Source organism: Musca domestica, unplaced genomic scaffold, assembly GCF_030504385.1.
Source record: "Musca domestica strain aabys unplaced genomic scaffold, Musca_domestica.polishedcontigs.V.1.1 33, whole genome shotgun sequence".
Taxonomy (NCBI): domain Eukaryota; kingdom Metazoa; phylum Arthropoda; class Insecta; order Diptera; family Muscidae; genus Musca; species Musca domestica.
Window position 1 is genome coordinate 8,851,512 of NW_026712312.1, and position 16,046 is coordinate 8,867,557.

Sequence of the window (16,046 nt, forward strand, 5' to 3'; positions counted from 1 at the left end):
CTGGGCTATAAAATACTTATGTTTGATAAAAAAAATCTATACATATTTTCTGTCAGATTTCCATTTTCACTGATTTTTTTGAAAAATACCGCTGTCTCACAATATTTTCCAGACTTCGACACAATATTGAAATCCGCCAATGGCACATTTTTTGACGAATTTTATGTTGACGAAGAAGTATAAATACACTGAAATGGATATAGTTTTCTATAACACCTGGAACATGATTTTTTTACTCTCAAATCCTTAGTTATTTAGCTAATATTGAATCTAGGGATTATTTCCTAAAATTTGAAAATTTACATTTTAATTCTTTACGAATCCCTTTTTTCTTTTTGGTTTCTTTTTTTATTTTATATATCCAAGTGATACGATATTGCCAAGGATTTATCGCTCGTAAAGTTGTAAATATTTATCTAAAATTTTATTTTATGGAACGTGTTTAAATGACATTTCTTTTGGCTGATAGTGTCTCTTGCATTGGCACAATAGACCCACGGTCTTGATGCCAAAACCAATTTTATGCGTCTATCTATGGCAGATAGATGGATATAAAAAAATATGAAATGATTTTAGCAAAAATCTATCAAGAAGCTCCGGAGACATGCCAAACCTACACACACACACTCACACACATGTATACTCACATACGTCTGTTTGTGTGTATGTATGCATAACCTTTTGTCTATATTAAAAGTGTGTGTGGAAAAAGGTTTGTGCGAACTTATCGCCAGATATCATCTCTCTTAGAAACATTAACTTTTTCCCAAACCCCCTGTTCATGGCATCGCCGCCACTCCACTCCACTCCACTCCATTCCATCCCGCCACCAAACCACAATCGCTCTAATGTTTGGCGACGTTGGCCTACCGAAAACGACAAAAGCGCCGTTATTAGCCTTTTCATGGCATTTGTGGCGTAGTCCCATTAAATTGTACGAGTTTTTGTGGCAAGGATGTGTTTCCCCGAAGGATGGTGCTGATGACCGGGCATGAAAAGCACCCAACAACAACAATAAGGACCGCTGTAAAGCCACCCCTCAATATTTTCTGGGCAAATCGATGCTGCAAATAAAAGGCAAACCGAACGAAATAAAGTATGGCGAAGAGCCCTCAAAACAATTTTTAGGGCTTTGATTTCGTTTCGTTGCTGTGACTCGATTATAAATAACAACACCAACAACAAAATATATTCAAAGATACGCGAACAGACGTACGCACGTACATACGCAATGGGCTGGAAGGGAGATACGTAGATACAGTTTCTACGCACTGCTATACCCAGCGATAGATGTACATAAAACTTTATACGTTTGTATGTATGTGCATCTGTGTGTGTTTTTGGGTATAAATGATTCTGTATAAAATCTGTATCAATGATGCTTTCTACAGACGTACATACATACAGACACAAACATAGCTTGTCTGAGGGGGTTGGCGGTTTTGCGGCATAATTGTGAATTTTACGCTTACCTTCGAGCAAACCCTCCACAAAAATGGTTGAATGTATTTTTGACAACACCCCAAAAATACCCAACGGAATATCCATTCGGCAGGAGGTGGGGGAAATGAAAAGCCCAGTCAAGCGAAAAAAGTTGTTAGCGAAGGCAGGCACGAAGGCATTTCAGTTAACATCATACGCACACACAGACACACACACGGACACGGACTCACAAACTTTTTGTATTCCCGAAAGAAAGCCCATTATTGTTGAATGGGAAATGAAATGAAATGTTGTTTCTGAGTAGGTAGGTATGTATACGTCTTGAATCTGTGCACGCTACATTGGGAAAATTAGTTGGAATTTATAATATTTGGAATGAAGAAATGGAATTGAAATTAACTGGTAGTAATTCATATTCTGGCAGAGACTTATTGTATTTTTGTATAAATCAACTCTGCTCAAAACCCAGACCCCACCCGTCCATTTTCTCTTAGTTTTTTTTTTAAATCATAAAAAGCAGTGTTAAAACATGATTAATAAATTGTTTGTAATAATTAGGTTTATTAATAATTTTGAACAACCTCCTGGCTTAAAAATAATTGAAATGAATGGATAAATATAAAGGAAATAGAAGTTGTGTTTTTTTCTTAAATAATCTCTTTTTTGGGCTCTTAAATCACTACTCAGAGAAGTTGCAAACAAAACACCATAAAATGGACTGTACCAAATCAAAATCAACGGAATTTTAATTAAATTAAAACAAGATAGCAAAGGCTATAGTCGTGCGGTGCTGACCATGTGATACCCTACAACACTACAATATGTTGGAAGACCTCTTATGTCCAAATCCATTTTGCAAGATTTCGTTCTTGAAATAATGTCATAGAGCCCTGTCCAAATGTTACCCTAAGGTTTTGACCGGGAGCATTTATCCAATATTTACGTTAGGTATTCAAAACAATTTCATGCGAAAGTTGTGGCCCATTCTATAGCTAGATATAATCCAATGGTCATCCATAATACTAGACCTCTTCCCAGCCTTAATTCTCTTTTCAAGCAAAATTCCGTGTCGATTGGTTTTCAAATGCGACCTTCAAAAACAGTAGGCTTTAATTCTGACCTTAACCCTACCCCCTTGCAATCTTTCGATTTTTTTGCGACCTGTATATAATACCTTCAAAACAATTTTGTAGCGTGTAAAAAAATTAAAAAAAATATGCAATTCAAAATTGAAAGCCGACTTCATGATACCCAAACCACTTTGCACATTTAGTAGAGCTTCCATAACAAATAAAAGTTTTAATGGAGAATTTGTGAGATTTAAATCATACCAACTATGATTATAGTAATAATTAAAAGTCCAAAGGAACTAATATATGGGTGGAATATCCTCCTCTGAATCTATTTCTACTAAATGTGTCGATACGAGCTTGTATTATCCATTTGGAGCACAATTAACTTGAAATCGGATAGATATATATGAGGGCTACATGTAAATCTGAACCATCTCGAAAAAATTTGGCAAAGGTATTTCGGAGCTGTATTTTACATATTTCCCCGAATATCGATACCACGCAATCCATATTATGGCTATGCAGGGCAAATTCAACAAATCGGATGAACAATACTGCTTTCTAGACTCAATTTGGTCGTAAGTACCAAATTCCATTAGATTTGGGCTAATTTTACACGTTTGGTGCACAGTAAAAGGCAAATCGGACGAAGATATATATGGGAGCTATATCCAAATGTTAACCGATCTCGATAAAATTTAGCAAGGGTATTTCTGAGTTATATTTGATATATTTCCCCAAATATTGTTGTTACAGAGTGCATATTACGGCTGTGGAGGACAAAAATAACAAATCGGATGAACAATATATATGGGAGCTATAGCTATATCTGAACCGATTTTGATCGAATTTGGCATACTTATTTTCGCGGTTTAGTGGAAATTTTCGTATTTTTTTGACATAAAAGTTATGGTTTAATTTAACCCGTTAAACATTGTCCGATAATCGTCCAAATTGGTAGGCTTCTGCCCAGTCCTAAACTCTAACTCCATGCAAAATTCGGCGTCGTGGTTTATAATTGTGGCGTGTAGAGCGACAGAAAAAATCAGGAAAAAATCAGGTTTGTATTCTGACCCAAAACTCACCTCAATTTCAAATTTCGAAAGGATCGGCGTGTTACATAATTTATACAATATTTCTTTATACTTCATTTTTTGGGAAAAGTGTCAAAGTAGGAATTATTCTCGATTGAATTTCATTTTGAGTCTCTGAAGAAAAGAAATTTGGATACTTAATATGTACCATAAAAACAGCATTAATATTTATTTATTTTTCAACGAATATATCCCACCGACAGAACACATCAAAACTGTTTACGTCTATTTAATATTTCTAATCAATTTTCCACCCAGAGAAGAATTCAGAAACCATTTTGAAGTACCTTATACCTATAAAATATGCTCAGAGGTCCTCTAATTAAATCCCATTTTTTTGGCCAAAAACTTCAATGCAAATAACTAATTTTTTTGTCATATCAGTTTGCAAATTTCAAAAAATTGTGACGATTTGAGACACTTCGTGATTATTTATATTAAACTCTCGAACCAATGTAGTGTTTCCCTAGTTCACATAAACCGTCACTAAATCAAAGCCTCAATTGGTGCGGAATTCTAATGGCGCTGCTGTTGGTGGTGGTGAGTCTGTGTTACCCTCTCCCCGTCCCGTAACTTTGAGTGTGTAGATGATTGAACGTTCGCTTCATGGTTGGCTTTTATGCGAAAGTTTTGTTCTTCGATTCTTTGGAAATGAAAAACGCGCCCTTAATGCTTGGCGGGTTTTTGATGGCTTCCCTTCCTCAGTAGGCTGTGTGGGCTTAACAACTGAAGTGTCGTTCCAATCGTTTAGATTTTCTGCCGGGGCAAAAAAAAAAGCATTGGGGGTTTGTTGCTCTCTGTTAAAGTTGTTTTTCTTTTTTTTGTATTTTCAACATCAAAGCGGAATCCAAAAAATGTCGTCTGACGAAGGTGAAATGTTTTCAACAATCTTCGGGGCCTGCCACTGCTGTACTGCAGGGGTTGTTGATGTTCACTTTTTCCCCCATGTTTCGTTTTTTTTGCTTTCATTTGTGTGGAGGAGTAGTAGAAGGAGGAGGAGAAAAAAAGGGCTTTTAAATGTGATTATCTGATCTGTGGTTAAAACAAATGATGCCACCACAGCTAGGCGAGTCAGTGGCAGCAGCAGCAATGTCACCTTCTCCAAACGACCTCAGATAAGGTTTTAATTCGCAGAGATTACATTTTTATTCAATACAACAGGGCTCCCCTTTCTCCGGGACCAAAGGAAATAAAATAAATTGAAAATCTTAATAGTCACATTTCTTGCGAGTATTTCCTCTATTTCCCCCTAAAATTTCCATGAACTACGAGTGTACAGCCCTCAGTAATGTGATGTGGAGTGAATTTGGAGATTTTTATTTCCTAAAAGTTCAATATTTTAATATATTTATTAAATTTGAGTAAAAATATTATTTATAATCATTTTTTTGTAAAAACTGCAACAAAGTCAAAGGCCATAATTTTTACTGTTTTTAATTAAATTGAATGAAATCAAAAATGTCGGACATACCAGCAAATTTTAGAATAATTTTAGATTTGTTCCAATCGGTCACCTTTGGCACCATCACACACTGCCCGAATGTTGCTCTACGGTATTTTGTCCCATTCCCGGCGAAGCGCTTGCTTAAGATAATCGACACTATGGTATTTTTTAGTGCTAACCTTGCTTTCCAAAATACTCCAGACACAATAGTTCAACGGATTGGTATCCGGAGATTTTGGTGGCCATTTTGCGCTGAAACTGAAGCGAGGAACCTCATTTTGTAATCATGCTTCGGTTGCACGTGCTGAACGCGATTGTGTGGAGTCCTGTCCAAGGTCTGCGGCCAAAATGTTTGCGTGTCCAAGGCTTTAATACACCCTCCAGAAGTTGGTTGCTGTTATTCATCTCACCCTGAATATTATTCAGATCTTAAAATCTGGGCAATATTTTTGATTACATTCCATTCTCCATTTTTTTAATATAAAATTAATAAATGAATACCCTCTACCATTTTTAACGAATTTGGTCATTTTCAAAATATAAAATCCGTTAAAAATGCTGTTAAAATCTTAAAAATACCGAATACAGCCGTTATATTGGGGTCTATACGACGTGGACCTACATAGGCTTTGTTTGTCATAAGCCATTATCATATTCAAATTCGAAACTTGAAATATAGGAGCAATACGAAGGCGGAGCTATACGAAGACCTGGACCTGATAGACAATTTTCTGTCACAGGCTGTAGCGTCCATTGCTAACTTCATATACAACATCTCAAAATATTTATTTGAGTGTTGTACCTAAAATCGTCAAAATACCGAATATAGGGTGGTACTGATATATAGGGCCTATACGAAGACCTAGACCTACATGGACAATTTTCTGTCACAGACTGTAGTTCCCATTACGAACTCGTAATTTGAAACTACTCCGGTGAATAATGTCACTAAAATCATCAAAATAACGAACTTAAACTGCTTGCAAAATAAACATGTTTTCAAAATTTCGTTCGAATGATAGCGTGATTACAACAGACAGACGGACATCGCTAAATCTACTTAGAATTTTACGCTGATCATTTTTTAGGATTTTCGATTTTTCAATCTTTCAACATTTTGAGTGAAATCTTTCAATTGCAGAAAAATAAAGTTCTTCAGATTCCAAATATTGTTTAGTTTTCGAAATAATAAACAAAAATTGAATTTGTTTTTATTAAATTGGCAAAATTTGCAATTTTACCAAAAATAATAGTTTTTTTGCCAGTAGTCGGCACCATTTTTCAATGCTCGGCATGTCTATTTGCCAGTAGTCGGCATATGGTATTTCAGTAAAAAAAATATTATTTTGTATATTTTTTATTTGAAATATTATAAAACAATGATATATTACTAATTCAAAGTTAAATCCAGAATTTGAAATTAATTTCGTTTTTAAATAGTTAATTATCATTCTAAACCAAATATAGGTAGAAAATCAAGAATAGTATGGTTACCTTCAGTAACGTATAGATTTTCAATTAAAATAAAAATGAGATTAAATAATAAGAAACAAGTACCTTTCTTATATTTGGAATTTGTGAATTGATCTCTTTCCTTTTTTCAAAAATGCCACCGCTATCTAAAATGTCAAATAGCTGATTTAAAAAACCCACTTAATTTAGAAAAGTTGGTCAAAAAGCACAAATAAAAGCAACTGCCGACTAAAAATTATTTTTTTTTATTTGAATAGTTTTTGGATTATTTTTTAATAGTTTTGGTGAAATTGGTGAAAAATGATATTTTTCTAGTAATCGGCACCACCTGCCGACTACTGGCAAATCTGTTTTTTTTCTGTTCCTAATGTCGGCATTAAATAACACAACAGAAAAATGCTTGATTTGTATGTTTTTAATTTATAAAAGTGATCTTCAGACTGTTATTTACTATTATAAAATATTTCTGATTCCAAAAGTATTAAATTTAATTTACTTAAATCGATTATTAAGTTGACGCCACCACTATTTTTTTCTTTACAAACAAGCACTATCGCATGCGTTGGAAGACACTCACTGACGAAAACCGTTATTCTCTCGTAAAAAATTATCGGATCTCATTGTTTTTTTTACAGAAAGAGAGAAGAGAACACTGTTGATGCTTTTTTGCAGTTATTTCATTATTTGGTCAATTCTATTCTTAGTTATTTAAGTTTAAATTTCAAAACTGCCGACTACTGGGACTTGTCGAACTTAGGCGCACTTACCCTACAAATTACAAGTCCAACTGTACCAATTGTCTGTAGCCAAGCTTCAAGTCCTGTGCAAATACCAAATTGTCTATTGAAAATCTATGTGCTATTGACACTTCCTAATCGTGGAAACATATGGAAATATGCCCCGACGATTTCCTGTTGGAAATTTTCACAATGAATTGAAGAAAAAAACGCTCATTAATGTTCGACAAATAAACAAATATTATTAATTGCGAGCTCAACACAAACATACATACAGATACATGTTATCATATTTTATGTGGTTTTCAATTTGAAAACGCAACGAAATTCACATTCCAATAGGGACATCCCGAGACGGAGTCTAGGAAAAAATCCATTCGAAAAAAATGCATTTCCAATGAAATGCGAAATAGGCAGCGGCCGAACATTCATGTTGGCCAGACGCCATCCACCCAGCCAGCCAGCCAGGACTGCGACACGAGGTAAATATGAAAGTAAAAACCCAAAACGCTCCTGGGTGCAATTAATAATTACGAATATGTGGAATTCCGGGAAATTAGACGCCCTAATTGCCAATGGCTGTGATGACTGGCCGAACAACAGGAATTTGAATTTTTTATTAGAGGAGTTTTGAAAATAATTAGAGCACTGCGAGCAGGTCAGTGTTACAGTTTTGAGTAATAAAAATAAAAAACGCACCTCGTATGCAGGTAGATGGGCAGTTCTGAATGAACCGAGTTCATGGGTGTCATATAACTGGGACGGGCCCGAGGTACACATCACGTCTGATGGCTTTCACTTTCAATTGAATTAATTAGGTCGTTTTATGTGAGACCATCGGCCATTGTTTTAGGTAGTGGCTGGACATTGATTTTTATGGCCAGTGAGAGAGCGAGGGAGAGAGAGAGAGCAACCAGGCCGTATTGAGAAAACCCAAAGCGTCGTCATCGACAGTCATATTCATAATCATCAATGCGGCATTTATTTGCTTTGGGCATAAAGCAGCGACGCAAGGATGAAAAAACGCATCATTAGCGAGCAAATAAGCGTTGCTTAGCAGGGAACTTCCAAGTATTTATCATTAAATGCACACATACATGCACACACACGTTTATATGCATGCAAATGCATTTATGAAATCACTCAGCCTACGAAGAGATTTTCCGCCGGCGGATTTTTATGATGAGGCTGCTTCTATTTGAAGAGGCCACGTACATGGCTGCAACGCGGTGTTAGCCAGCTTGTACTAATATTTAATCGCTTGTTTTAAGCGGCGGATATTTATGAATGAAGCTGGCCAGCTTCGGCTGAATGAGGCTGCAGGTAGAAAATGGGCGCTTCGCCGAGCGATTTATGACTCGCAGAAGGTGCTGTTAGCTCGGTAGTAGCTCATATTACCACAGCTATTAGCGTCAGCATTAGAACAATCAACTAACGTCTTAATCCCTGTGATTTTCTTTTGTTCTAAAGTAGGCCTGGTTTAGTGGATGCTTGAGTATTTATTGTGGCAGCCACAGAAACAGCAGCAGCAGCGATGATGATGTAGCCTTTGTCCACTTCCCTTTGGTCGGAGTGGTGTTATTTATGGCACGCAATTGCGTGTGATTGCGTACATTCGCCTCGTTTCACCTCGCTCTGCTCTCGAGTATGCGTGGGTGTTTGTCCGTATCTATGAAGGTGTAGTGGGTGTTCTGTTGGTAAATACCAATTGAGGTTGGCGGAACGTTTAGTTAGTTGCTGCAACTAATTACCAATAGTTTTATGGCCGTTTAGTTGCTGTAACTAATATTCCAGTTTACAACTAACGTGGCCAGTCAATGGGAAGTAATGGCTGATAGGCCCATTTTAGGGTTTGTCACGAAACTTTTATGGCTGGACGGAAACAAGTCAACGAACGGAAGAGCATAGTGACCTGTACTAAAGTTATTTAGTAGGTACTACTAAAATTAATTGCTACCTCCATAAATGTAATCCGCCTCTGTTCGTGTGCTGCGGTCGGATTAATCCTATCATAAAGTAAATACTAAAGAAATCATAAAATTGATGGTGAATGAAAGTTGGAGGCAACTTCGATTTCAATTTAACTAATTTTTTGCAAATTGAAGAAAATAACCCATTATCTTCTCTGCAACTCCTCGAAACTTAAAACTCCCCCACCTACTAAATCTATATAAATGCGTGGAATTTTTAGAAAATACTTTCTGAACTGCTCAGACATGAGCTAGTCTGATTTGAAAGATAATAAGTTTTTTCCTTCCAGAACAGTGTTTTGGCTTGTTTGTTCGGGGTACCATAGTACTTTGTTGTTGCAAAAAAGTTAGGCTTAATTCCTTTTATTTTTGTTTTTATAAAAACAACGTTTGATTATTAGTGGAGAACGATGGTAATGTTTACCAGGGGGTAAGGTAGGGAATACCTTATCCGCTGAGCGAATATGGCTGTGTGTCATGGCAATGTTGCAGAATGTTTGAGAAAATTGCGTACGGATTAGAGAAGCGCGGTATGTAAAAAATCGCATTTGGGGCACCCACACGCATTCATTGAAAAATCGTTGCACCTAAACGTGTTACGGTTTGTTGCGTATTTTGTTCTAGAATCATAATTGGGCAATTTTTCTTCGAAAATAAGGATGGAGCGTCGGTTACGTTCTTTGGTCATCTTTGAAAGAAGTTGAATTCACAAAATTTGAAGAGGAGGATAATGTCAACATTTATTACATTCAATATTATGGCTCTACTTGCCACACTCGATTTTTTCGTCCTGTTTTGAAGGTCGCAATATCAATCGCAGAGCTGGTTGATACTGTACAATTTTTCGTAAAATTGTAAAAAAATATATTTTCATACTTTGTAAAAATGTAAGTATGGTCTGAGTATTTCCAGTAAATGTTTTCGAACATTAGACCATTTAAGCCGGCCTTGGCAAAACATTCCCATTAATTCCAATTAATATTGCACAATAAGTAAGTGTATACGATAACACAATAATTTGTACAAATTATTACAAAATGATGTTTCATAACAAAAATAAACCAGTAGGGAAAGGACAAAAGTCGGGCTGGTCCGACTCTACACCACTATGCATATTTAGTAGAGCTCCCGTAACAAAAGAATTTATTTGAAGAAGATCATGCCACCTATTCACTTTTCGCTTAAGAGCAGTTAAAAATTGGTTATGGGAGGCATAAATCGATTTTCACTTCTAAATCGATTTTTTTTCTTTTACACCAAAAACATTGCTATAGAGTGCATGAATCGGGAAGGATTATATTGAAAAAATATATATCGAGTTCGACAAAATGGAAACGCACGTCCCGAAATTCACTCAATGTGGGTTGATATTAGCTATTATTTGCACAATAAACCTGAAATCGGATTAAGCTATATATGCATATAGCTATATCCAAATCATAGCCGATCTCGATAAAATTTGGCAAAGGTATTTCCAAGCTCTATAAGATAACTGTTACCAAATATCGTTGTTGTCGAATGCATATTACGAATATGAGGGACTTAAACACCAAATGGAATGAAACATATATACGGTAGCCAAAGCTATATCTGAACCGATTTTCTCCAAGTTTGATGAACTTACTTCTATATTGAATTCGGTCGGTCATTTGGTGCACAATTAACCCGAAGTCTGTATGAGAACTATATCTAAATTTAAACTGATTCTCACCAAGTTTAATAGGGTTCGTCCTTTGGCCAAACAAATATTGTTTCGTAAATTTCATCTCAATCGGATAATAAATGCGACCTGTTCACAAGAATTCACGGACAGACCGACTGACCTGTGTAAAAAATTGAAATTATTAGGTAAAATTACTCTGTAACTTGTCCTGAGAGAATTTTTGCATTTTGTAAAACCCAGCAATAAATTCATTGTTTCACAAAATGATTGCGTTACACTTCTAAATAGTTGAGAAAATATAATCTAAATGAAATTTTTATTGTGGAAATTAGCCTTTTATTGAAATCTGAAAAATAATTAAATTGATCACATTTTTGCCTCATTTTTTAAGCATTTTCACGTCACCAGCTAATTGGAAATCAGTGTGGACATAAATAGATAATATTCGGCCACAGGAGAAAAAATGCAAAGCAAATTCTTGACTTGTCTGCCGACGAAATATCCAAATGTTCAAGTATAGCGTGACTTTTAACTTAAAATATATATCTATATATCTACTTTGTAAGGTATGATTATGTAGAGGAATAACAAACGAATGGTGGAGGGTATAAAATAGAATTATAGAATATTGGATATTCATTGTGAAGTAACATTTACGGACAGAACAACAATATCGTACCGGGAACAAATAGTATGAAAAAATTGGTTCCAAAAAAATTGAATTTATACTTGTTAGAAAATTTACATATTTCTACTATATTTATCTCTAATTGTAATGTAATGTATATCGCTCTATCAAATAGGCTGCCTGCTTTCTACAAATTCAAATAAATGATACACAAAATGAATTCTCCCCTTGAAAGCCATGTTATATTTAATACAAAAACTAACCAAAATGAATGCAGTCGACACTGTACATCAGCGATTTTATAAAATTCAATAATTAGTCGTCATAAGTCGTCATCATTTTTAATATTTGCGATTTTTCATTTTCAATATGAGGTAAATTGCTCATATATGTTGAGATTTCATGTCCATCAGTGGACACACGTTGAAACCTATATTTGGGGTATTGTAATAAGCGGACAATTGTACGATACCACGAAAAAATGTGTTTAGTCCAACTAGTTGTTATGTTCACGAATGACGTTTTCACAAAAATTTTAATAAATTTTAGAAGCTATGTATATCGAGATCATGATTTAAGATAATATTATACGTAAGTGACCCGCCAACAATACATACATTTTTGGTAGATGTGCGTAAAACAAAGGGATAAACTAAATATTCTTCCAAAAACATTTTGACAGAAAACCCAAAACGATTTATTTTTTAAAATTGTGTTGGTGAATACACATATATCCCGTGGGACTCACTTTGCCTAGCCTTGCATTAAAATTTAGTGGACATACCTTCAGTGGTGATGTTTCCCCTATATGCCTTACTTCCTCCTTAAAAGAATGCTGATACTTTTGAATTCAGACATTAGTCCATATCTAAAAATCTACCGACGTTATTAACGTTGTAAAAGTTTATATTTTTTTCAATTCACCCAATTGTTATGATTTCCAATTGCAGCTTTTTATGATTTCCAATTGCACATTTTTTGCATTATTAATTACTTTGGAATTTCGTTCGTCCGACGTAGTTCGGTAACATTCATATAAATACATATGTTTAACTTGTGTGGTGAAAAACGTCGACCGGGTACGTCGAATTTTAGGTAACGCCTTAGGCAGTGATTTATAAATGAATTAGTAAAGCTAAGAGAAATTGACCCCGATGCTCCTTTTTAACCAATTTAGACCATTTAATTAAAAAATTAAATTAGCCGTGAATCATATGGAACAGAAAATTATTTTAATTTTTCTCTTGAAAAATCTCTTTTTAGACAAAATTCAGCTATCAATGAAAAAGGTTATACCAAATGATTGTTTTTATACCCTACACCACAAGGTGGTCAGGGGATTATTATAATTTGTGCATTTGTTTGTAACAGGCAAAAGGAAACGAGATAGACCCATAGTTCCTTTTGATGATCTGCATAGAATCACATTCTGAGTCGATTTATGCATGTCGGTCCGTCTGTCCATGTATTTTTGTAAACAAAGTACAGTTCGCATTTATTGCCCTATCCAGAGGAAATTTTGCACAAATCATTTGTTTAGCCCAAGGACGAACCCTAATTGGAGATAATCATTTGTTTAGCCCAAGGACGAACCCTAATTGGAGATAATCGGTCAAAATTTAGATATAGCTCCCATATATATCTTCGTCCGATTTGCTTTTTATTGTGCATCAAACGTGTAATATCAGTTCGAATAGTATGGAATTTTGCACGTACGATCAGATTGGACCTGAAAATAAGTATGCAAAATTTGATCGAAATCGGTTCAGATATAGCTATAGCTCCCATAAATATTGTTCATCCGATTTGTTATATTTGTCCTCCGCAGCCGTAATATGCACTCTGTAACAACAATATTTGGGGAAATATATCAAATACAGCTCAGAAATACATTCGCTAAATTTAATCGAGATCGGTTCAGATTTGGATATAGCTCCCATATATAACTTCGTCCGATTTACCTTTGATTGTGCACCAAACATCTAATATTTGCCCAATTGGATGAAATTTGGCACATACGACCGAATTGAGTCTAGAAGCTAGTATGTCAAATTTGGTGAAGATCAGTTCAGATATAGCTATAGCTCCCATATATATTGTTCATCCGATTTCAAATTAATTGTGCACCAAATAGGCAATACAAGTCCCAATTTTAAAGTTACAAATGCTTCAGCATATTTAGTCCTTTGAACTTTAAATAATTAAAATTTTCATAGCGTGTGTGATTGAATTCTCCCATAAGAACTTTTAATTGTTATGCGCAACTATACTAAATTAGCAAAGTGGTGTAGGGTATCATAAAGTCGGCCCCGCCCGACTTTAAGACTTTCTTTACTGGTTTTTTTTGTGTCGCAGTCTTCCTCTTGCAGAGGAAAACGTCTGTACGTTTGATTGTAATTCATAGACTCAAAAACTGCTGAACAGATTTTCCTGAAAATTTCCAATTATATTACAGCATAGCCTGCAAGTAACATAGAGTTTATAAATTTTTGAAATTCCACTTGGAAGGCGAGATAAACATCATCATCATCATCAAAATTCGGTTTCGGAAGGTAATATCTAATGATCGATTACATATATAGTCTTCAAATTTAGAATGCGTAACGGAATTTGGAACAAAAATAAATTTGTCAAATATACATTGAAATCGGTTCAGATTTGGATATAGCTCCCATGTATATTTGCTACAAAAATAAATTCGGCAAATTCTATTGAAATTGTTTGAGGTTCGGGTTTTATGCACCAAACACGATATGTATGTCTGATTCCAATGCAATTCAGAATGTGTAGGGGAATTTGGTGCAAAAATAAATTTTGACAAATAATATTGAAATCCATTGATATTTTGATATGGCTCCCATATATATTTCGACTGATTTCATGTATCTTATGCACCAAACATGACAAGTATATCCGATTCCACTAAAATCTAGAATGTGTGGTGGAATTTGGCAAAACAATTAATTTTCCAATTTATATTGAAAGCAGTTAAGGTTTGGATATATATACGTCCCATATACATTTTCGCCCGATTTCGTATATTTGATGCACCAAATACGCTACGCTTCTCCAATTTCAATGAAATATGGAAAGTGTGACGAAATTTGGTACACAATCTTTTTTTCACTATATATTTAAAGCGGTTCAGATTCGAATAATATATTAATAAGAAACATTGATCCCCCAACGCTTTTGCAATGCCAACAGTTAAATACTACACAAAAATTTAATTAAAAATACAATTATTACGGAGAAGTATGTTGTTACCTTGAATTCTGTAATAGCAACAGAAACACCACTCAACTTGCATGTTCGCGCGTTGGTAGACCGGACGATTTTAATCAAAAAATATAATTGTGTATATAATTTTGAATGCATACAAAATCAAAAGGGGAAGCGAAGCACACAGGGTACAGCTAGTACCTATGAAAATATGGATATGGGTTCGTGCGAATCTGGTTGCTTTTTAAAAAAAATGTCCCTAACATTTATATATCAGTTATAATTCTCGTTTTTCTGCGCCTCTTCTACAATAAAAATGTACAAAAAATGTCCGGCATGGATTCAATAAACAACTTGAGGAACAATGGAAAACATTGACACATTTAAAAAGGACACGAGGGTTTCGCGTCCAACTCAAATAAAGGGGGAAAATATAAAACAACCCCCTCTCTTGAATTGGAAATACCGGATGGTCTAAAGTCAAGCACCGTCGCCACTATCTTTGCGGCCACAAAAAATGGAAAACAATAAAATTTGTTGGTTACATTGTTGTTCTTTTTCAGGCTTTGTCATCCAACAAAAAACAAAGAATAATGCTACACACAACAACAACAGAAACTCGAAAGAGGACCCCCAAACAAAACAAAAAACCTTTCGGTAAATGAGTATTGCAGCGGCTGCTGCTGATGAAGGTGATGATGCTATGGACGCTATCTACTCTCGATGACAATTGGTATGCGGTGGCGATGACAATGAAAAGTCCACGCGCGCACTTTAATTTCCCAGAAACAGAGGAGACAATAAAGAAGACGCTGCCGAGCATTGGCGGCAAAACACGTGATCTCTCCAAATGGTCCAAGAGGTCCATTTGTGGCTTCACGTGTTAGTCCGTGATTCACAGGCTAAACGGAGACCAGACGGAGACCATTGCAGATGTACACAACCAAAATTGTTATCTGTCGGGCATTCATGTGTGTGTGTGTGCATGCTGAGGATATGTCGAATAAGCCACCACATGTGCCACGACAATACATAACAGGAATGGAGCGGGTATATGCCCCGGGTGTAGAGGCCAAGCATGTGCATAAATCATTTGTGGCATGCAGCAACGGAAAAGCAAAATGGGGGTTGATGGCGAGATGCAACGCCACGCACTGGCGTGACGTTGTGTGTGTGCATGTGTGATTCCACACAGCAGATGTTTGATGCCCGAATACAAATGGCGCCTTCGTTTGTGTGCTAAGCTCCGCCTCTTCGTTGGCAAGCCCTCGTCCATCATTTGTCCTCTCCATGCCGTAG